Genomic DNA, 23,848 nt, shown 5'->3' on the forward strand with positions numbered 1-23,848 from the left:
CAGGGTTGTCACTAGATCAAGCAAGATACGTACTGGAGATGCCGGACATTTGTCCACTCCCCCCACCGCCACCGCCCCTTGGCATCCCTGGTCAGAGCGATTGAGGTGGCTCTTGATGCTTTCAAGGTTGCGGGCATCGAATTCCAAGCCGTGTTCTGTGAGGTGCTCTTTGATAAAGGGGTTCCAAAGTCAAGTAAGTTTGGAACCCACCGTGCTCTCCATATGCTCCTCCCCACTTGCAGGGTTGCGATGCCCGTGGGTATTTTAAAGGTTCTGAGAAGTCCTGGTATAAACAATCCTGCCATGTTTAGCATTTTCTAAAATCTCTCACCATGGAAACTCTGGTTCATACGAATTTTTCTTTATTTGTTTCACCCATTAGCGTCATGGGGCATGGTCTCCAGGAAACACCAGGGTGGCAGCAATCACATGTGCAAAATCACTTAATTTCTCTGAACTCATTTCTCATCTGAAAAATGAGGGTAACAAACACCTGCCTTGCAGGTTGCTATGAAGATTAGAGGTCAGTGTACACAAAACACCTAGCCCCGGGGCCAGGCACTCAACGGATGGGCAATAAGTTGAAGCCGCTGTGACTTGGGCAGAGCCACAGGCGCAGGGAATGACACTGAGGGACGCAGGTACTAAAGGTGAGAAGTGAGGCAGGGGCTTGAGCATGAAGGGCCAGACCAGCACAGGCTGGCTGGGGCTGAGCCTAGGGGTCCAACATGGTCATTACTCCCAGCACAAGGGGCATCGCTGGGCCTGCGGGAGAGGGACATGAGGCCTTGCCAGGGGCTTGGAGGACTGTTGGGCACAGCGGTGGGTAAGGGAGTCATTATTAACTCCTTCATTCCCCAAACATTTACTGAGCAGCTACTGCATGCACGCCGGGCACTCTTAGTGAGAGAGGGTAAGTCAGTGGACGAGACAAAGTTCCTGCCCTCGTGGAGCTTACACTATCAACAAATAAACAAACTAATAATGTTTTAGGTGATGATAAGGGCTACAAAAAGTAAAGCCGGGTAGAGGGGTAGAATGATGGGTGGGTGTTATTTTAAGTAAGGTGGTCAGAGAAAGCCTCTGTGAGGAGGTGACGTGAGCAGAAAGTGGAAAGAAGCAAGTGATTTCAAACTCACTGACTCAGCGTCATCATCGTGGTCATCAATAAATCATCATCCTAAGTCCCCCCAGCCACCTCCGTATCCTTATTGGCTGGGCTAAGTGCTCTCAGGATCTGCTTTCCTTCCCGGGGTGCAGTTCCAAGGATGACCACAAGGTGGAGGAGTGACTCTAACCCGGTCCAGGGGCTGTGAGCTTGCTGATGAATCCGGAAGACCTGAATCCAAAGCCCCCATTCCTAGAATCCTATCAAGGTTGAGAGTAATCGCAAGCTGTCTTCAGCCACAGGAATCCCATATAATTGGGTTGTAAACTCGACCGTTGGTGTGGCGGGAGTCTTTGGCTATCTGCCACCTAGTGACTAGAGGCTTGGGGGGAGGGAAAAGGAAAGCCCCCAAGGAACTTCCAGGGAAGCTGAGGGAGGGAGGGGCTGACAGGCCCCCAGCACAGGTTCCAGGGGGTCCCAGGGCTGGGAGTGGCACAGTCACCGGGAGAGCAGTTCCAGCTGGGACTTTTCCTCTTTCATCTGCCTCTAGCTGTGGGGAAGGCAGGAAGCGGAGAGGGAACTTGTTCTAAAAGCCAAGGCCTGCGTTCAGCATGACCAATCTGGAGCGAGTAACAACCTACCTGTGTGTGGTTTATGCCCATCTAGCTGCTCCTATAAAATCCATCTTAGCATTGGGACAGGGCAGCTGTGAGCTTGCTGGCTGCCGGCCCCGTTTCTGGGGAAAAGGGACCTGCTCAGACCCCCCACCCCCCATTACGCCCTGGGCGGTAGCTGCAGGACAGTCCCTGGTGGCAAAACTGCCACGACCCCCTGTTTGGAGTCTTCCCTGAGTGCCCACTGAAAAAGGGTGAGCTGGCTTGTTCCCCTGGGTGACCAGGACCCCCCGCTGTTCCTCCTTGTCAGGAGGATTGATACCCTCCCAGACTCATTCCAGCGGGGCGGAATTGCAGGGTTTCCAATTTTCCTAGCATTTTGTTCCCCAATAACATGTGAGCAGATGCTGCAAGTTTCTCTCCGAGGATTCCCAGGTAAGGAGGGAAGAATTTTCTCCGTGTTCTTTGCTTTTCTCTGGGAGGAGAAAATCCATTTCACGTTGCTCTGTGATTTCACTAACCCATCAATGCACCGCTGAGGGCTCTGGGTATAGTTCCACCTGTGCCCTGACTCCCTCTATCTGCAAATGGGGCAAATAATACTTACCTGGTAGGGTCATCTGGTCAACTCAATATGCTAACACATGTCTAACAGCACCTGGCACCTCATCAGGGTTCAATAAATAGTCTAGTGTATCTTTTATGTCTAAATAGTCTAAGTAAGGGCCCACTACGTATTCGTATCCATGAGCTTGTTTATTCCACAGAGAAACCTGGTTTGGTGCATTCCTCTTTTTTTTTTCTTATTAATTTTTTTTCCACAAGAAATATTTGCAAACATTCTCCTAGTAGCAGAGTCAAGCACTGCTTCAGTATTTGGAGTAAAATACAAATGTCTTCCCTGACCACCCGCTCAGGGGACCCCCTGCCCCCCAACTCCACCCCCATACAACACATTCACCAGAGGTAACTTCTGGGGTAAGTTTGGTACTTACCCTTCCAGACTTTAAAGATAAACACTTGTGTTTTACAATACAGTCCTTGGAGGTGTAAAATTCAGATCCTTGTCAACACTGGGTAAAGATTCCCCTTTGAATAAGCTTCCGGAGAGGGTGCAGACCAGCTGTTTCTCCCGGGCAGTGTTTAGCTCCCTATCAACACTCATCAGTGTGCTCAGAGCATGTGAGCTTTATTAAAATAGACCTTCAGAGGGGGCTTGGCAACACTCTGCAAATAATTACTATTAAGGTCTAGAGAGTCACAGAGGTATATGCCTGGGGTTCTCTAACTCACTTTTCTACTAAATGACCTTGGCCTCTGTTCCAAGTTCTGATCAGGGGATGAGGCTGCTGATTCCCAGGACATGATTCTTCAGGCCATTTTCTGCCCAACTGAGCAGCCAAGCACAGAGGACGTGCCTGGCCTACACGGGGGCAGGGCAGGCCTCAGGTCTGGGTTTCGAGCTCTGTTCGGTCAGGGAGGACAGTGTCCCCTGGACACTAGGGAGCCTTGAGGCCAGAAGTGGGCCCCTACCCACCCACCTTCCCCAGCCATCCTGGGGCTGGAAGCATAGCACTTACTGGCCTTCTTTTACCAGTGCCTACAACTGTAGACATAGAAGAATGTCTTTGTATTTAAAGTAGGGATGTTATCAAGGACATTTTCCATTATGTTACACACCTCTCATGAAATATACCTATAAGGAAATTCTTTCTTAGGGTAAAAGTGTCTTAAACAATGGGTTTGTTTTTATTTTATGGTCACTGAATCTTATAACCGAGCATGTTTCTTTCTCTGCTTTGACCTCAGGAAACTCAGGACTAGAATTTCAGCTGCTATGTAGGACTATATGAGATTCATTTCTGTGAGCTGTTTGTTTTGTTTACCCACCCTAGTTCTTTGTCCTGAATACCTGAATGATTTATTTTATAGTAAGAGTTTCTCCTTTCTTGAGCACCTAATATGTTGGAGACAGGTTACATACATCATCGGTTTAATCTTCACAGCAAAGCCATGAGATCTGGACGTTTTCCGTCCTTCACATAAGAGGAGATGAGGTTAGTAAGTTTAAATCACTTACTCCAGGTCACGCAGCCAGTGAGTGGAGAGCTGGGAAGCAGACTCTGCCCTGCCTTCAAGTCCATGCTCCACCTGCTGCCCGGGTGGCCTCACATGGTGGTCTGCAGGCTTCCTGCACCAGAATTGCCCAAGATGCTTTTCAAGATGCAGGTTCCTGGGGACCATTCCCAACCTGCTACACAAGAACCTTCTCTGAGTTCTGAGAGGGGCCAGTGGTCTACATTTTAACAGGTGTCCCAAGTGACTCTCATACTTCCAGAAGATCGAGAATCCCTGTGCTAGCTATATATCATATGCCCTCTATCTGTTGAGGTGTACTGCATGTATCTTTTCTAACAATTTTTCCCTAACCAAACAGATGCCACTTTCTATAAAACTTCAAGTCTGCCACACTGCTGACCTCGGTTGTGTGTAGACATACATGTGCATTTGTTATTAATCATTCTGCCTATCTCTCTTTTTTTTTTTTTCATTCTGCTTGCGGGATCTTAGTTCCCTGACCAGGGATTTAACCCACGCCCTCAGCAGTGAAAGCTGTAGGACACTCCTCACTGGCTACCCACCCACTCCTCACGCCAGCTATAGGGCGGGTACAGCCATTAGAACCCTCCTTTGTAGACAAAGAAACTGAGTCTAGAGAAGCAAGGAGCAAGAACACACAGCTAGACAGGGGCAGTGGCCACGTTGGCGGGTTGAAACCCCAGTTTCAACACGGAGGCTCGTTCTTCTATTTTCTTTCACTTGTTTATTCCTTCATTTTTTTTGTACACAAGAAATATGTGAGTACATTCTGCTTACATGTAAGATAAAAATGAAATTCTTTCAATCCCCAATAGTCCCCCTTCCCATTGGTGAGCACCAGCATTTGTCAAGTGTGTCCTTCCAGGCCTTTCTTCTACACTCACACACACACACAGTTGATATTTTGAAAATATAAAAGAGATTACACTATACAAACATTTCTATGACCTTTTTTCCCTTAATGTGTTTCTCTTCAGATTCATGTATTTAGACCTATCTTCTTTTTTAAATGGCCGTACCGTTCCATAAAGTGGCTATATCATAATTTCACTCCACCTCTACTAATGTCCAGTTAACTCTCTGTAGAATGCAGATAATAATAGTACCTGCCACACAGGATTATTGTGAGATTAAATGAGATAATACATGCAAATTTCTTAGAATCAATCCTGGCACATACATGCGCACACACACACACAGACAAAACTATTAGCTCTCATGATCTTTACCAACATTATAATCACTATTATTGATGGACATTAATTAAAATTATTTCCCGTCTTTCCTATTATAAGGAATGCTATAATGAAGATTTTATGTGTGAATTTGCCTCTGGAGTGTTTTTCTGGAATGCTGGGTGAGCAGTTTGAAGGGTGGTAGGAGAGAGAGGTCGGGGTATTTCTTCCCTGGTTGAGCCCCATGTCTCCGACGTTGGCATTGTTCTAAGACTACAGCTCCCCCAGGGCAGCCCCTCCGCACACCTCACCTCTCGTGGGACTGAAGTCCATTTAGCCTGTGAGTGGTGACAGCCTCTTACGCTGGCTGGCCTCTGGGGGCCTCGCCATCCCTTGCTCATTCCCTCAACCCTGTTCACCCCCCATAAGTTGATCCTTTATGTAATTGCCATCATTTGAACCATCTGGGGGTGAACTCTGTTTTCCGTCTGGGCTCTGTATGACACACCAGCCTTTTGCTTGTTGTAAATTGCCTGTTCATATTCCTTACGCATTTTTATAGTGCTGCCTTTATGATTATTTATGAAAACTCTTCAAATAGTATAAATATTAGTATTTTGTTAAATATGGTATAAATATTTTATCTTAGCTCTTCTTAAGAAATTTTTAAAATGTAATACATGCTTGCAGTAAAAAAAAAAAAAAATCCAACAGTACAGAAGGGTATAAAATGATAAAATGAGAATCAGAAGTCCCCAGAATGAGAGGCCTTCCTGTAAACTCTGTGAACGTGCACAGCATGGAATGTTGACGCGTGAAGGAAGGTGTGACGGTGTGAGGCTAACACCTACATCCCAGAAGTCTTAGGAAATTATTCTCCCAGGGCACCATTCCGGTTCCAGCCAGGGGTAAACATCACCCCTGCAGCCACTCTCCACGCTGGGGCCTGGGGGCAGCTGACTGCACAGCTGTTCTGTAGACAGTCTCCCAACTAATCACTTTGACTCTGACCCGCCTTCCTCTTCTGGCCTCGTATCTGTCGGCTGCAAGAGAAGAAGGAGCCTCTCCGTCCCTGCTGTCCTTCTAAGCCCTGGTGAGTTTGGCGGGTTGCCTCTCTGCTCTGGGTTCTCCGCTGATCTGACTCAATCACTCCCTGCTCTCCTCTCAGACCTCTGGTCCATGGATGGCTCCCTGCTGTCTTGCAGGGGATGGATACACTCCCTTTGGACCGTCTTTACTGCCATTTCAGTGGGAAGGGGTAATGGTTACGCTTGTTCTATGCTGGAAGCCTGCGGTGACTTGAACCACAGGAAACAATTGTTGCAGCTCCTGGGGGAGGTGGCTTGATGGGGCAGCCCATGAAGCCACCTCCAGCCTAGATGGCTAGCCCTTCCTGCTGGCCCCCTCCCCCCACACAGGTGCACACGCCCACCTTGCCTGCTCTTGGTCTCTCCAATACCTGCCGGTTAGAGCCTCTGCCTCCTGCCAAAAAGTAGTTAAGTTCAGGAGTAGGCATCAGACTGTCTATCTTGTCACCTCCCTCCGAGGGCCCTTCCTCACCTCTAGTGCCCAGTTTGAGGTCCTTCCCAGGCCTTCTCATCCTCTCTGCTGGAGCCCAGCGCCCACCCCTCTCCCCCTGAGACCCTTTCCCACCCCAGTTCCCTAACCCGTCAGCAGAACTGCAGCCCACTGCCTGATTCGGTAAATAAAGTTTTATATCATGTCTGTGGCTGCTTTCAAGCCAAAAAGAAAGAGTCCAGTAGTTGTGACAGAGATCATAGGATCCCCAAGACCTACGATATTTACTGTGTGGCCCTCTGCAGACCAAGTTTGCCCACCCCTGCTCTAGGCATTCTGCCTTCAAGTATTCGGAAGGAGGGGAAGTCGTTGGTGACCTCCTGCCCTGGACCTTGTGAGGTGGTCAGTGGCTCCTGCAGGAAAAAGAAGGCTTGACTCTTGCACCCTCCCCCTGGTGGGTGCAGTGATCTTCAGCCTTGCACAGGCTCCGCTGTGACCTGGCCTCTGGGCACGGAGTGTACCCCACGGCTGGAGGGCAGCCCTCACCCTGGGACACCAGGCAGATAGTTAGAAGAAGACGGGACCCCCACTCCCCACCCTTTAGGAGGCGAGAAAGTTTACCTGGAGATGGCGCCGGTGAGTGGGGAAAACAAACCAGGTCTGTTGTAGAACAGCATGTGCCAGCCATGCCCTGGTGCCTGGTGGCCCAGCCACACGACCTTGGGCAGGGCTGGGTGTGGAGGGAGCGTGAGATGGGGCAGTAGAGGTTTCAGGAAGGTGCATCTCAGGCAACTCGGGGAACTTGGAGCTCATTCCTGGAGCTCCCAGAATGCCACCCACCTGAGGAGTCATAGCATCCCAAGACTGGCCTGTACCTCACTCCCGCTGCCCTCAGCCGGCCACGGGACTCTCCCATGCCGCCTTCCTCACCCCTGTCCTGCTCTGGCACCCCACTTAACCATGAGGTAATGCTTTGGAAACTTCTAGTTCTACCACCTATGGAAGCTGCTCTTTTCAAGGTCACCGTTGTCCTCTTTGTGGCTGAATCCCATTGGTTAGTCACCTATCTCCATCTTGCTGGACCATCCTGCATCTTTTGACATATTCTTAAGTTCTCTTAGATCTTTTACACTCTCTCTTCTCCTGGCTTCTGTGACCTCACACTCGTGGTTCTCCCTCTGCTTCCTGCTCCTTTTCTCTCTCCCTTGCTGGAGCCTCCATCTCGACGCCCCCCACAGAGGCTGTGTGCAGTTCCGGGACCCACTGTTCTTTGTTGCCCATATCTTCCTTGGTCCCAGATTTATATCCCCCACCCTGGCTTCTCCACTGGGCTCTAGACTCCAATACAGAACCACCTATTTGACATCACTGCTTGGATGTCCAATGGCATCTCTAACTTAGCATGTCCCAAAGCAGAAGTCCTGATTTCCCCACCCCAGACCTGGTCCTGTCCTGTCCTTCCGATGTCTACATGGCAATACCTTCCACCCATCACTCAAACCCCCAGACTAGGAGGCAATTCCAGGCTTTTCCCTCTCCTCTCATATCCATGTGAACAATAAATTCTATTGGTTCCAGTACAAAACATCACCCATAACTATCCTTGTACCTATGTCTCCACAGCCCCTGCCTCATTCCAAGCCACTCATTGCTTGTGTGTGTGGTTGCAGTAGCCTCCTAACTAGCTGCCCACCTCTTTTATGCACCCAGGGTTCTCTTTGGTTTTATATGTGAATCGTGTCAATCATTCTTCCGCTAAAATGCCGAAGGACCCATCACATTTATGATACTGCCTTCTTATCATGGTTCATGAAACTGTGGTGACGTCCGTCTCTGCTCTCATTCTCTATGCCTTTGTGCCTCTGTGCTTCAGCCACACTGGCCTGTGGTCCTGCTGTAGGGCATGGCGTTTGTCCCTTCCACGACTAGGTTGCTCTTCTGGCTTATCCTGTGGCTGGATCCTTCTGGTCATCGCTGTCTTGAGTCAAAAGGCATCTTCTCAAAGTCTTCCTTGTTCTTCACCTACAGGTGTCCACCCCACCCACCCACCCACGCCCAGTTGCTACCATGTCACACTTATAGTTTTTCCCAGCAATCACCACTACCTGAAATGACTTTGTCCATTAATGTGTCAAGAGGTTAAGAGCCTAGGTTCTGGAGCCCGACTACCTGGGTGCAAATCTCAGCTCTGCCATTTCTATCTGTGTGACCTCAGACAACCCAGATGGTGTCTCTGTGCCTCAGTTTCCACATCTGTGAAATGGGGGTGATCTAATCAGGCCCATGAGCCAAATCCAATCCACTTCCTGTTTTTGACTGACCCACAAATTAAGGAGGCTTGTACATTTTTAAATGGTTGAAAAAAAGTCAAAAGAAGAATATTTTGTGACTCGTGAAAACTATATGAAATTTAAAATTTCAGTGACCATAAATAAAGTTTTATTGGAACACAGCCACCCCCATACTGCTGCTTCCATATTACAATAGTGGAATGGAGCCATTTGTGACAGACTGCAGGGCCCACAAAGCCTAAAATATTAAAGCCTAAAATATTTACTATCTGGTTCTTTACAGAAAATATTTGCTGACCTTTGAGATAAATACCTACCATCTAGGGTTGATATAAATGAATTATTACATGTAGAGTTCTTAGAACAGTGCCTGATATCTATGTAGATATAGATTCGCTGTAGATGTTAGATAGATATGTAGATAGGTAGGTAGACAGATAGATAGGTGGGTAGATGGATGGATGGAGATACAGGTGTGTATCAGCAACATGAAAGTTTCAGCTGTTGTTTGATATCGGCCTTCCCTCTGCCAGCCTGTGCGATAGAACTTTCTGCCACGGCGGAAATGTTCTGTATCCACACTGTGCGAAGCAGCAGGCACCAGTCGCGTGTGACTATGGAGCATTTGACATGTGGCTCGTGTGACTAAGGGACTGAATTTTCAATTATAGTTAACTATAATTAATTTCAATTTTAGCTTAAAATGCCACCTGGGGCTAGTGGCTACCAGATTGGACGGCCCGGCTCTAAAGCAAAGCCCATGAGAAAATGCAGGCCTGGCATATGGTAAGTACCCCATAAACATCGGCTGTGCTGCTTCCTCCCTCGCGTCTCCCAGACTCTGTTCTCCCACTCCTCTCTCTCCTCTTACGGCCCCATGCTTCTCCTTCGCTCTTTGTCCCACTTTCTCTCCTTGGGGCACGTCCTGTCTCTCCCCACTCTGTCCCCCATCGCTACCCTGCAGGCCCCTCTGTCAGGGCATGGCCCATTGGCATCCACGCCTCATCCTCAGCCGACTTAGCTGTGGCTGTAAATCAGCCCTGATAAGTCGCCATCTGGTCCCGGCCCTTAGCAGAGCAGAGGGAGCCAGGCCGGGCGGATCCTGGCTGGAGACAGGGAGGGAGGGTAACCAGGCCCCTCGGTGCAGCAGCCAGGGACCCTCCATCATTTCCAAGGCTGGCGCTGCGCTCACAGGGCACCCGGTGCCAGGAGTCTGTGCCAGGCTGAGCAGGGCTGCCAATCACAGAGGAGCCAGGGGCCTGGAGTGGGGAGAGTGGCCAGGAGCCTGGCTGCAGGTGCCGCGGGCAGACAGCAGAGGGATGGTTTGGAGACAGGGACGAGAGGGCTGCGGGAAGCATCTCCAAAGCATTCTCTTCCCTACTTAAGGGCCTTGTTACCGTCACTGCAGCTGCGGGGCCCTTGTCAGCAGCAGGAAAGGGCATCGGGGAAGCCTTGTTCAAGAGTGAAGTTCCCATCCAGCGACAGCCCATGCCAGCCCATCTTGTAGCCACGGGCCCTCCCCTGACACAGAGCCCGTCAGCCACAGGGCACACGGCCCCCTCCAGGGAGGCTGGAATAAGCAGGAGGGGTCTGGGTCCCAGCAGGAGGGTGCCAGGCTAGTGAGGGGACACTGGGCCCAGAGCTCAGAGAGGACATTTCAATAATTTTTGATTAATGCATGAATGAGTGAGTGAGTGCTGAACCGTCCCAATATTTTTGGGAACAAGCAAGTTAACGACTCAGGAAACCTGCCCTCCAGGTCTGACTCCGCCTCTCAGAACTAGCTGCGTGTTGCTGGGCAAGTACCTGCCTTCATCTGGAAAACAAAGGGGTTGGACTGGATTGACGGTTCTTAACCATTCTTAACGGTTCTTAACTGAGGGAGAGTACTTAGAAATGTGGGGGGGGGGCCTTTTTGGTTGTCACAGTGACGAGGAAGTGTGACGGGCCTGGGATGCCAGCATCCTACAAAGAGCGATTTGTTCCACCCAAGAAAAATCGTTCCACCAAAATGCTGGTAGTGCCCACTGAGATGTGCCCAGCTGGGACATCCGCCTGTCTGCAGGAGCCACTGTCGGGGCTCCACCCGCTGGCCCCGGCCTTGACCATTTTAGCCGCTCCCAGATTAGCTCCCAATTGGCACCACCTGCATTTCTTCACCAGAGGGCTTTCTCTGGCAGCTGGATTCTGTTCTGCCTGCTCACATTGACAGCCAGAATGCTAGGAGTTAGCAAGCCCTGGGAGCAGCCCTCACCGGTAACTGAGGGAGTTGGTGTATACATACCCCAGCTCCCTATCCCTCGGTGGGTAACTCTGAGCTCCATTCCACAGGGTCTCCCAGAGGACTCTGTTGCCCACAGTGGGACCTAGGATGATATCACTGTCCGTGGGCTCCTTCCATTCCTTGTCTTACTCTCAGCTCCCTTATTGTCACTCGAATTCTTATGTCAGGGTTGGCTTTTTGGGGAGTCCAGACAAAGGCTTTCCTGCTAAGCTGTCTAGAGAGGCTGGGACATGAGTGCCCCTGCCCATCTGGAGTTTGGAGGAGACTGAATAACTGCTCAGGACTTTGAACTTAACCAAAGCCCTCGGATGGATGGTGCTTGGGTCAGGTGTGCAGCTGGCAGGGACCCCTCACTGCCCAGCATCCCCGTGTCCCAAGCACACACAGGGACAGCTGCAGGAGCCCAGATCTCATTTCTCCCCTCAGCACCCCCCTCTAGGCTCATCACTGGGTGAAAAAACCCACTGGCCAGGAGAGGGGAACAGCCACATGAAAATACACCCTTCTCATGACGGCCAGTGCTCAGTCATTGATGGAATCAGATGATGCCCGCTTCGTCTCCCCCAGGGGCTTCTCCTTCTTTCAAAGGGAGATAAAAGTGGAGGAAGAAAAAAATGGAGCAACTCATGGTTATTTTCCATCTGTTCTCATCTGTCTGGTCTCAGTGAAAAGAATCCAACATATGCCTAAATTGTCCCAAAGACCAGGGCCAGCCATGAGTTAGAAGCAACAAATGAAGTGTGTAGTGGGGACAGGGGAACAGGACAGCAGCTGCACAAAGAAAAAGGAAACGGGGCCATGTCTGGATGGCAGATGGCTGGTTGGCTGCCCCAGCCCTCGTTACAGCCCCCTTCCCTTCCACGTGAAGGTACTAAGTGACAACCCTTCTAGCCAATCAACATGTGCTGGAGGGATCATGGGGACAGCTTTTGCTGACCTAACAAAGATACTGCCTCTCTCCCCTCCACCATACTTCCACTTTCTCCTGCTGAAAATGCAAATGTGATTGCTGGAACTTCAGCAACCATCCTGGGCTGAGAACAGAAAGACTAAGAAAATCTCAGACTTCAGGGCGGACGTCCTTGAACTTGTACCGGTAGCTACCTACCTAGTCTTATTATGGGAGAAAAATGAAGTTTTCTCTTTTTTGGACACTGAAGTTGGGTTTTCTGATCATTGCTGCCCAACACATCCCTGAGTGAGGCAGTTGGCCATGCTCTCTTGCCCTTGCACAGCTCCATCATATGTCAGCTCCAACGTGTGCCCAACCTCTCAGCCCAACTTCTCATCATAGCCATTGTTGTGGGAATCAGCTATTCACAACACCCCTCCCCTGACCTTGGCAATAGCTGCCTAGAGCCTGCCCAGCATGCAGACATATGAACAACCTTAAAAAGTGCAAGGATGTCGACACCGCCATGGCATGAGGCAACCATTGCCCAGTGATGGCCAGAAGCTGAAGGATAAATAGTGCCCTCTTACCCCACCCCACCCCCACCTTGAGTAGACATTTTAGAAGCACTTAGAGGCCCCCAGTGTGATGGTAAAGCACTCAGACTGGCTTATTCTCCTTCCTATTTCATTCTTCCCGGCTCCCTACTTCTGTTTCTTCCCATATCCATAGACCTTGTTTCAGGCATTGTTTGGGGCTTAGGGGGACCCGGGCTAAGACATTTTAGATCACTGAGTCATCTTGATCTGCTTGCTCACGCTCTCTGGGCCTCAGTCTTCTCCTCTGCACAGTGGGTAGACCTTGGACCACATGTTCTCTGGGGTCCCTCCCTCTGCGCATCCCTGTGCCCCATCCTTGTCCCTCCACATCATCGTGTCAGCCCCAACTAAAGGTTCCCCAGGGGCAGGGCCCACGACTGCCTCAGCCTGTCTTTAGGGGACCCAAGCCAGCATCACACACACAGTGAGTGGAGGAGGGAAGAGAACAGCCAGAAGAAAGTGTTCATTATAAAGTGAAGCAAACCAGAAAGAAAAAAGAAAAAAATCCTCAGGCTAGAAGCTCAATCATGTGAAGGGGAAGAGACGGGGTGTTGCCAGGCGGGTGCTGAGCCCATTAAATGGGAATGAGCTGGGGTGGTCTGTGCCAGCCAGGGGCAGGGGTCAAACACACAGCCAGTGCTAATTAGCTGCAAGTGGCTTTGGTCACAGGTTACCAAGAGCAGAAAACACTCAGTCCTGCCAGGGCATTGCTGAGGGGGGTGGGGGAGAGGGGAGGGAGGGGAGAAGATGGCTGAAGCGCTGGAAGCACAGGGCTGGGACGCGTGGCTGGCACTGAGCTGTCCGGTCCTTTCCAAGCAACCTGACTTCCAAGCTCTCCTCCTGTGGCAGGCTCAGAGGCTGCGCAAAGAGCCCTCCCTGAGGGCCCACCTGCACCAGGTTCCACAAGAAAGGGGATGCAGTCCCTGCCCTCACGGAGGGCACAGTGCAGTATGGAAAGTACTTCTAAGATGGGGTGAGCACAGCCGCGGGAGCGCTCACCGGGGGTGAGGCTTCAAGAAAAGTTTCCAGGAAGGAGTAGTTTTGTTGAAATCTGGGAGAAGTAATCCAGGCGAGCAAAATGGGGGAGGCTGGGGGAAGGAAAAAGCATGCCCGGCAGAGGGACCTGCAGGTGCAAAGTCCACGAGGCAAGAGAGAGCGGGGCAGTTTCAAGAGCTACCAGCCCTTCCGGACACCTCTCCCTCAGCCTGTTGCAGCAGGCCACTGCTCACTGGGCCATGTGCCTCTGGAGGGGTTCCCCACCGAGGGTCATGGTTTCTGTCTCTTGCCCCTAGGCCTCCTGAATAGTAGAACTGAGTGGTGCAGGGTGTGGCCCAAACTGGGTGCTTGGACCCTGGGCCTCCAGCTTAGGATTCCATTCTGCCCTCTCAATATGAGACTAGAGGGAGGCTGTTAGGTCACCTTTCCAGGAGTCAGGTGGGAATGAAAGTGTGTCATTCAGCAAACACTATGACAGCCTCCACGCTAGGGGCAAGAGCCACAAAGAGAAATAAGTTTTGTCAGGTCCCTGCTTTCCCTGAGTCCCCACACTAGGGAGATAGATACATATACAAATAATTACAGAAAACCCCAGATAGTCACTTAAGCAAGACAGACATTCATTTCTGTCTAACATTAATCAATTACAGAAGTAGGTAGCCCAGGGCTGGTATGGCAGCTCTATATGCATCTAAGACCCATCCTCTTGCCCCTTCACCCTCCGCACACAGCTTTCATTGTGTGATCCATTATGGCTGCTGGAGCTCCAGCCATCTCAGCCACATTCCAGCCAGCAAAGTAAAGGAAATGAGGAAGAGAAGGGCACTTATCCCTTTAAGAAGACTTCCAAAGAGCTGTCTATGCTGATTTAGCTTATGTCCTATTGGCTAGAATTCAGTCAAATGGCCACACCTACTTGCAAGACAGATGGGAATATAAACTTTATTCCAGGAGTCTATGTGCCCAGCAAAAAATTTGGGATGCTATCACTAAGGAAGATGGAAGAAAGAGAGAATGAGGACATCTAGCAGCCTCCACCACAAATCAGAATCCTTCCTGGCCAAGGATGGCAGAATTCTGAGCTAGGAACTTCTACCACTGCATCTGTTTGGGGCCGAGAGGACTGTGATATATGTCCCCATCACAGAATCTCAGATTGTTGTTAGGGACTAGAAGACTGGGTCCTTGTAGGCTCTAGCTCCCAAAGCAGACTCCCCTGTCCAGTCTGCTTTCTCTCTTTTCCATCTCAAGTGGTACTTCCCAATGAGACTTTTACTTCCTAACTCCTTCTCAGTCTCTGCATCCCAGACACTGTTTATTCATCACTTTCAGCTGCTTGGCAAGGCCCCTTTCTCTGGCCACTGCTCAGGGTCTCGGATAGGCTTGGACCAGCTTCTTGCAGGTGCAGCCCTGCAGCCCTCATCTCTGCTGGTGACCTGCATCTCTTGCTTCCTGCCCAGGGCTTCTCTGAGGCCCCAGCATGGCTCTCCTGGTGTTACCCAGTCCAAGTTCATACTGCTTGCTGCATGACAGACCAATAAATCGAGAGACAAGGTGTTGGGGCAAGGAACAGTGACTTCATTGTTCTAGCAGAGCAAGGAAGCTAGCAGACCAGGGAGATGGTGGACTAGTGTCCCAAAGAACCATCTGACCCCAGTTAGAATTCAGGCTTCTTTTATACTAAAAGGGGAGAGGGTGTGATTGATTGTTTGCTGCAAGCTCCTTGGTGTCAGAATCCTTTGTTCTTGCAGCTGTCCCTGTAGGTCCCCTGGCAATGTTCCTATAAACCTCTAACAAGACAAATGTTATTCTCTGTTCTGCAACTTTTTATCTCTGTATGAATGGAAAAGTGTTATACCCTTAAAAGTCAGAGCCTTGAGAATGAGCTATCTGTATATTTCAAGCTATAGGCAACATTCTTAACTTGTAGCAAAAGCAATAGAATACAAAGGTGAAAGTAGAAGAAACAGATCCATCATGGGAGTACTTGCTTGGAGTACCTGCTTGGTGCTCAGGTAACTGCAACCAGGAAGCACTGGCCACCCTTGGTCAAGAGGGGGTGGCGGCCACTGAGAATTTTTTTCCTCCCACTCATCTCCTGGTGTGCAGCTCTGAGACACGTGCCCCAAGACTCCTGAGATGACCCGTGGGGTCCAGAACCAGTTGCCCACCCAGGTGGCCAATCTGACAATGCAAACTTGGCTTTGCTTTTCCCCTTCTTGGTGCCATTTCCCCTTCTCACTCCATCCCACTTGCAGGGACCATTTCCCGGGAAACTGCCCACAGGCCTGTGAGCCTTTGTCTCAGGGCAAGCCAGCTGAGATGTGGGATGTGCAGGGAGGCCTTGCTCTCTCTCTGTCCCACTTTCCTTCACGCGCCAGGAACTACCCAAGCGGCACGTGACCTGAGTTCAGAGACCAAGTTCAAATCCTGGTTCCGAGCTTTCAGCTGTGAGTCCTTGGGCTTAGCCTCTGTCTCCCATCCTCTTGTCTGTAAGTTGGCGGAAGGCATGCTTACACCCAGAGCCACCTTCAGGGCACCACCCTCCTTGTGTTCCACACAAGTGATGCCCCTTGGTGTGTGACAAGTAGCTCCGCTTACACCACAGGGTAAAGTGAGGCGGCGGGGGCGTCTAGCCTGTGCACAGTAGGAGCTTAATGGAGTTTACATCCCTTCCTTCTGCCGTTAGTCTGGGGATCCCCTGAGGTCAAGGGACCTGTCTCCCCCTCAGACTGGGGCTCCTGAGGGCAGGGCCAGGAGCTTCCCTGTCCCTTCCTCTGGCTTCTCAGCATCTGTCCCCGCCCACCCCCCCCAACCCCCCCACCCCCGGCAATGCTCCAGTCCGCTTTCTGCCCCAGAAGATGGCTGTTCTCTCCCAGGCAAGAATGCTGCCTGTGGGTCCACTGCTCAGCCCTTCTCTCTCTCTGTCCTCCTCCTGCCTGTGTGTTTGAGCAGGAACATGTTGCATTATGCTAACTGCAAGCTTACCCTTTGGTGATTAAAGGAACATGGTGTTGCAAGCAGAGCCACACTAATTACAAGGTGGAAAACACAGCTTTTTACCAAGAGACAAACGGGGACATTCGGTGCCTTTTCCAAGCGCAGCCAGGGATGTGCAAAGCTGGCACAGGTCCTAGGGAGCTGGGCAGTGGGGCTCCCCCGAGAAGCTGCCTCGTCCCCCTCCGTTTTGTGCACCCCTCCACCTGGTAGGGGGAAGAGAGTGACCTTTGCAGGGAGGAAATGAAATCCCTCCACGGGCCAGGTTCATTAACAGGCATCATTAACAGGCATTAGCAGGCACCGAACCACAACTCTCTTCCCTGGGAAAACACAGAGGCTGCTGAGGGAACAGCATGCCAAGCTGGGGGCTGGAGCAAGGGAGAGGTTCACAGAGTCAAGCAGGGCAGCCTCATTCCTGATCACAGACTCATCCGTGCAGACCTGTTCTACCCCCACCCCTAGTCTCAGCCGAGGACCCCGCCTGCCCATCACAAGGGCAGCGAAAGCCTCTGGTGCTCAGCGCCTACAGCTTTCCAAGTCACTCTGCCACTTTTCATATTCCTTGTCTCCCTCTCTCCCTCCCTTCCTCCATCCCTCCGTCTTCCACTCCTCCCTTCCATCGATCATTGAGCACCAGCTTTGGAAGAATGCTCAGCCCTAGGGATACACAGTGAAGAGGAAGACACAACCCCACCCTCATGGACTTTGATTCTAATAGAACAGACAGCTAGTAAGCAAATGATGATAGAAAATATTAGTAAATAGGATTGGGATGGGTGTTTGAGAGAAAAGTACAGGGGAATTTACCTAATCTGAGGTTAAAATCTTATTACACAATAAAGCTCGAGGTTACTATGTATCAGGAGTTGTCACAATTCCACTCACTCACTCACTCACTCATTCATTCATTCATTCACTGCTTACCGAAAACCACAATTTGCCATGCCCTACGGCCTGGGCGGAGAGGAAGTCAACAGCACCTCTCTTCCCTCATGGAGCCCCCTTTCCAGACGGGAGACAGACAATGAGCAGCTCAGTGATGGTTACAGTAACACCCAGCGCCAGGCATGTGCTGCATATTAGATACTTCATAGACTTTATTCCTTATAACAATTCTGGGGGTCATTATTATCCCCAACCTACAGGTAAGGAAACTGTTATCTCCATGAGGCCACAGGCTTTTGGATGTCAGTGCTGCCCTGAGCGCTTGGAATAAAAAAATATGTATGTAAACTCCAGCAGATCAAGAATAACTCTGACCCTTCCCTGGGCAGGGAGTTACCGTGAACATGCTTGCTCCTCGTCCACATCCCAGTGCCAAGGTCACCCTGGACGGTGCCTGAAAAATCCTTGCTGAGCAGATGAGGAAGGACGGTCTGGTCCGCAGGATCGCACAGCCGCCCAAGCCCACGAGCATCTCCCGGCTCAGCGGAGGCCCACTTCTTTCCTTGATAGCGACAGTTTCCCAAGGCCTGCAGGGGGAGATCATTTTAAATGCAATGATTTCTTGTTACATATGTCTATTGACTTGTCTCCACATTCCACTGGCATTCTCCAATACTCAGCCAACAGAACAGCCCACTTACACCAATTCACAGCAGACAAGGATGTATGTATTCATCGCCGCCAGCTCTCCTCTCCTGAGCCGGGCTGTTGCTTCCAGTGTATCAGGGCTCACAACCTTGGGGGCAAGCGGCCCTTTGCAGTGGGACATCCAGTTCCTTCCCTCTCCTGCCTACACGTCTTGCGTTGCGGGAGCTCCCCTGCCAGGGTGGGAGAATTAGGGACATGTACATGACACAGGTGGTGTTGTGCCTCTCAAAGTCAAGGGTGGGGGCAGGGGTAAGACAGGTGAAGCTGTTGGATCAGGTGAGGTCTTTGTCTCATCCTTGAACTTAAGTTCCCCATGTTCAGGCCTGACAGGAAGGTTCTGTGCTAGGACTTGGGGAAGTTCATGGACTGAGGTTGCAGGGGCTGATCTGTAAGCTGGGATGAGGGGAGGTGGGGACATCACCCCATGTACCAGGTATTTCAGATCTTTAATCGCTCACCCCTCTGGGTCTACCTGCTTCAATATCTGAGCTGGAGGCAAGGATCCCTATCCTCTTCTGCTATCTAGAATGTTGGGGTGGCCACACTGAACTGTCACTGCCCCCCTCCCCTATCCCCTCTGGTACACGACAGCCCACTTCCAGATGCTTTTAACTTTTTGGCTGAGAGCGTTCCTTGGCCTTGGAAGCCTTTTGTGCCCCTTCATGGAAGGCTAGAAGAGCTGGGGAATAAACAACCCAAGAGTAGCTCAGCCCGTGATTGACGGGAGCAGGTGTATAAATGCCCCAGCTCCCTCACCTCCATGGGCACAGAAGTCCAAGGTGCAGGTTCTGCACTGGCTTCTAGAGCTCCTAGCAAGATGAAGCAGGATCAGCTGGGGATCTGATCGTCAATGCTTGTCTGTCTTGGCTTCCTTCCCTTCCCTGCCCCACTTCCCTACTCCTCCTCCTGAGTTTTCCAGGATCAGCTCCTGCATAAGCTACTTGCACACAAGTCCTTACTCAGGCCTGTGTAGGGGAACCCAAATGAACAGTGGCATCATTGGTGTGTGGATTCAGATCCTATTTCTATTACTTAGACCTTGGGTCAGAGACTTAAGCTCTTTTTGCCTCCATTTCCTCGTGTGTAAAATGGGCATAATGACAGACCCTACCTCATAGAGTTGTTCTGAAGATTGGATGAGTGATTACATGGAGAGCCTGACAATAGTACCTGGCAAGTGGTGAGTGCTCAAATGTGACTAAACTGTGAGCCCCGCAAAGCCAGGGACGTTTCCAGCCTCACACACCTTGTGTGTGTTGTTAACCATTCCCAGACAGGGCAGAGTGCTTGGCAATATTTACTAAATCAAATTCTTGTCCTAACTCCGACGCCGGTGTTCCTGACTTTGGCTCCTCCTCCACTCCTGACTACATGTTGTGTTGTGAGTCTGGGCTCTGGTTCCCAGCCTGGCCTGCACCTGCACCCATAATGCATTGCTGCCTTTGCTGAAGTCAATGGTGTTGCTGGGCAGGGGAGCCTGAGGCCGTTCCCAGGTGACCCTGCCCTCTCAAGGCACACACACAGGCCCGGGAGGTCAGACCCGGGAGTGACGTCTTCGTATTAAATGAGACCTATTCTCTAGCTTCGCTTCCCTTCACCCTGGGCAAGGGCGCCCGCAGGAAGCCAAGGGCAGCCTCTCTGAGGACTGCAGTTTCTAATTAGCCTCGGCTCTTTGAAAAGAGTAAAATGCTACACAAATGGGAGTTGTTAATAAAAACAAGTGATCTTGTTGGGGTTGAGCATGTGGCTGGCCAGGCCTCTTCTTTCTCCTTGATGGAGGCAGCGTAATAGAAAACAGTACTAGAAAGAAGCAGACCAGGAGTTTAGTCCCACCTGTTACTAACTCGCTGGGTAACCTTGGATGAAGTGTGTCTTCATCCAAGTGTGTATGGGGGCCTCTGTGTCCTCCTGGATAAAATGAGAGTTTTAAAATTTCCTCCCATCTCTGATTCCATGACAGACCTCACCAAGGATTGCAGGCAGCAGGGCCAGACGTTTAATACCTATTGCATGCCTGAGGATTCTCACCTATGGACTAATTTATTCTGCACGATGACCCAGGTTACCTCTGGGTTTATAGATGAGAACATCAAGGTTGGGAGAAGTTACATAACTCACCTAATGTCACCTAATGTCACATGTTAACAATGATGAAGCTGGTGTGTGTACATTCATGTGTGTACGTTTGGGCATCTGCACACGCACAAGTGTGTTTGTGTGCACATCGTGTGTCTGCATGTGTGCACATGAACATGTGTTATGTGTGTATCTGTGTACATATATGTGCCTTTGGTGTGGACGTTTGTGTGCACGCATGTGGGTCTGCTTGTGTGTGTTGAGCTGCATGTGTGGGGTGCACACGTGTGGCATCTGGTCAATAGCCAGTTTTGTCTGAGATGCCCCTGATGGTAGTCACCCCAGGTCCCATCCTCTCTCCTTTTCCTTCTTTCTTCCCTCCTTCTTGTGTCTCTAGGCAGAGCCACCTGAACTGGTTTTCTTTAGAAGAGAAAACAAAGCCTGCTCTTTCCAAACTCCAAATTCTTTTACCTGCTGGAAAATCCATAACAATTAACTAGATCTGCTGGAGGGAAAAAAAAAACCCGGAACCTGCTGAGATGGCTGTAGGAAAGGTGGTTGTTCTCTTGCGCAGGTTAAAAATTCAGAAGGTGCATTGGCATATGATATGAGGCTCAGTCTTTTACTAAAGAGATTTAATGGCCCACAATTCAATTTGAACTGGAAGATTCCCCCCGACGACTCTTTATAAAGTCTTCCCAAGACCTGAGTCGATATCTGGGGGGCTGGCAAGGAGCAGCAATCGATTAGCTGTCTCTGCCAATGAGCATTACAAGCCGAGGAGGGTGGAGGGGAGTTGCCTCATAAAATCGGCCCCGTATCAACTGGCTGCAGGGCCGTCCAGGCTGAGACAAACGATGGCTAATGCAAGGCCTGAGAGCTAATCAAATTCTCCAGGAACCCACTGGGCTAAATGAATCCAGAGGCCCCTCTCCTACCAGGGGCCATGTAGCAGGGGCCAGGAGCCAAGTTTCTAATAATTTCAAGCCAAAGGATCCTCAGGTGTGAGGTAAGACCTGATCGTACAAAATTTGAAGTTTCATTGTGTTCTAACCAGTTCAGAAAAGAAAAGAGAGAAGTTACTGTGATACCACGTTTTTTCCTTAGGCCACGGATTTGGCAACCTCAGCTGTACAAGAATATAACAAGGATTCCAGAGTAAGAAAAAAATGGCTTCCGGGCATTTAAAAAGTCCTCATGATAAAGTCTCTGCATTAAAATACATGCGCTACTCAAGGAAGAGCAATTCAGACCCTCACTCAGAACCTATTAACTCTTGTTTTATACATGATTCTAATGAGCTTTATTTTTCTGGTCTCACATGACAGTTTAGTACTAGGAAACAAGTAAGATTTAAGTGAGTAAGGGATGGCTATGCTAAAGGTAGTGACGTTATTGGCCACAAGAGGTAATAGCTCAGAGATAAGGCAAAGAAACTGTAAAACCGGAGTAGGGTGGGCATGAAATTTGGAACTACTTAGGGCAAGGGCAAACTGTTCTATATCCTGGAGTCTCTGTATTAGTCTGTGATCAGACTGATTTTGGACGCACGCAGCAGTAAGCAGCAGCTTGCAGCAAGCAGCAGCAAGCAGTAGCTGGAAGCAAGATCTTAGTTCCCGTACCGGGAGTCCTAACTGCTAGACCACAGAGGCCAGAGGCTACACCCTAAACCCCCAGCTCTTGCCTGCCTTGTCAGGAAAGAATTCAGGCAAGGAGGCAGAAGGTAAAGAGAAATGTAAAAAGTTTATTTTAAAAGCAGAGTACATGTGGAAAGACCCATGGGCAAACCCAGAGAGAAAGAGTCATGCCTTTGGGAAGTTTAAATCCTTTATAAAGGGACAGTTTTCCAGGTCTTTGTCTTCCTTCTGGCCAATCATCTTGTTTTGTCCTCCCGGCTAATTTGTCTCAGGACCCTCCCTTCAGGTGAACACGCACCTCTCAGCCAAGATGGATCTTGACGTGAAGGCATCTGGGAGAAGCAAGACTCACCATGGCCTAGCATTGTCCTCTGACTTTTGACCCCCAAGGAGCCTTTCTGCGCATGTGTGGTGTCTCCCTTGCCCCAAGGAGGGGGGAAGCAGAGATCCCTTGATCCTTTATTCAAACAAGGTTTTGCCCCTCTTTGTTCTTGCCATGACTGTTATCTTAAGGCATCCACATTTACCCTGTCTCTGTAGTTTCTTCCATTTTGGAGAGTAAACAGGAGGCTGATTTTATTTTATTTTATTTTATTTTATTTTTTATTAATTTATTAATTTATTAATTTTTGGCTGCTTTGGGTCTTTGTTGCTGTACGCGGGCTTTCTCTAGTTGCGGTGAGCGGGGGCTACTCTTCGTTGCAGTGCGTGGGCTTCTCATTGCGATGGCTTCTCTTTGTGGATCACAGGCTCTAGGTCTGCGGGCTTCAGTAGTTGTGGCATGTGGGCTCAGTAGTTGTGGCTCGAGGGCTCTAGAGTGCAGGCTCAGTAGTTGTGGCATATGGGCTTAGTGGCTCTGTGGCATGTGGGATCTTCCCGGACCAGGGCTCGAGCCCGTGTCCCCTGCATTGGCAGGTGGATTCTTAACCACTGCACCACCAAGGAAGTCCCAGGAGGCTGATTTTAAATGTCTAACCTGAAGCGCATCTATCTCCTGTCCCAGGAAATGCAAACAGGAGGCTAGTGCCCAGCCCAAAGCCAACTTTTTTTCCTGCCCCATGAAGTGTAAATGGGAGGCCAGTTGTAAATGTCTAACCTGGGGCCCATCTATCTCCTGCCTCAAGACTGCCAAAACAAAATACCATAGACTGCGTGGCTTAAACAGACATTTATTTTCTCATAATTTTGGAAGCTAGAAGTCCAAGATCAGGGTGCCAGCAGGGTTGGCTTCTGGTGAGGATTCTCTTCTTGGCTTGCAGATTGCTCTCTCCACACTGTGTCTTCACGTGGCCTTTCCTCTGTGGGCACAGGAGGAGAGAGAAAGCTCTGGTGTCTTTTCCTATGCTTTTAGGAAAACCAATCCTACCAGATTAGGGACCCACTCTTATGACATCATTAACCTTAATTACCCCCTTAAAGGTTCTATATCCAAATACAGTCGTATTAGGGGGTTAGGGCTTCAACATATGAATCTGGGGGGCCACTATTCAGACCATAACAGTCGCCAAAGCCTGCAGTGCCCACCATGGGACAACAGTTGATGTTCATAAAGAGTTAACAAGGGTAGCTTTTCAATCGTGTGTAGTTACTTCTCTTTCAGACAGCAGGGAAATAACGGACGCATTTAATAAAGACTGCCAAAGAATATTGGCCAAAACACTGGCTTTTAAGGGAGAGCACTCCATTTAAAAAGAATGTCACTCTTGTGAACTAGTTCTTTTTCAGGGTCTTGACACAGCTGTTAAGAAATGTCACCCTCAAATTAAGGATCATTTGAGGAGAATTTATTAAAGGGGTGTTTACAAAGGTGCAGGTAGAGAGGGACCCACAAGGGGGAGCACTTGTAGACCAGGCTGGGAAGGGTGGGGATGTGATGCCCCAGGCCCTGAAGCCCAGGTCAGCGAGACCCTGTGACGAGAAGGCTGTGAGTAGAGGGCTGACCTACAACAAGTGGAATCTCAGCTC

General features: G+C 50.0%; 1 long non-coding RNA gene across 1 annotated transcript in view; it reads left to right on the forward strand.

Annotated features, from left to right (window-relative positions):
• Nucleotides 1-23,848, forward strand: part of LOC309638333 — a 47,465-nt gene that overhangs the window by 18,342 nt on the left and 5,275 nt on the right. Inside the window, exon 2 of the long non-coding RNA XR_014251082.1 lies at nucleotides 9,504-9,592. This is a non-coding gene — a long non-coding RNA (uncharacterized lncRNA). The remainder of the gene's footprint in view (nucleotides 1-9,503; nucleotides 9,593-23,848) is intronic.

This window comes from Balaenoptera physalus (assembly GCF_965194825.1).
Source record: "Balaenoptera physalus genome assembly, chromosome: 11".
NCBI classification, from domain to species: domain Eukaryota; kingdom Metazoa; phylum Chordata; class Mammalia; order Artiodactyla; family Balaenopteridae; genus Balaenoptera; species Balaenoptera physalus.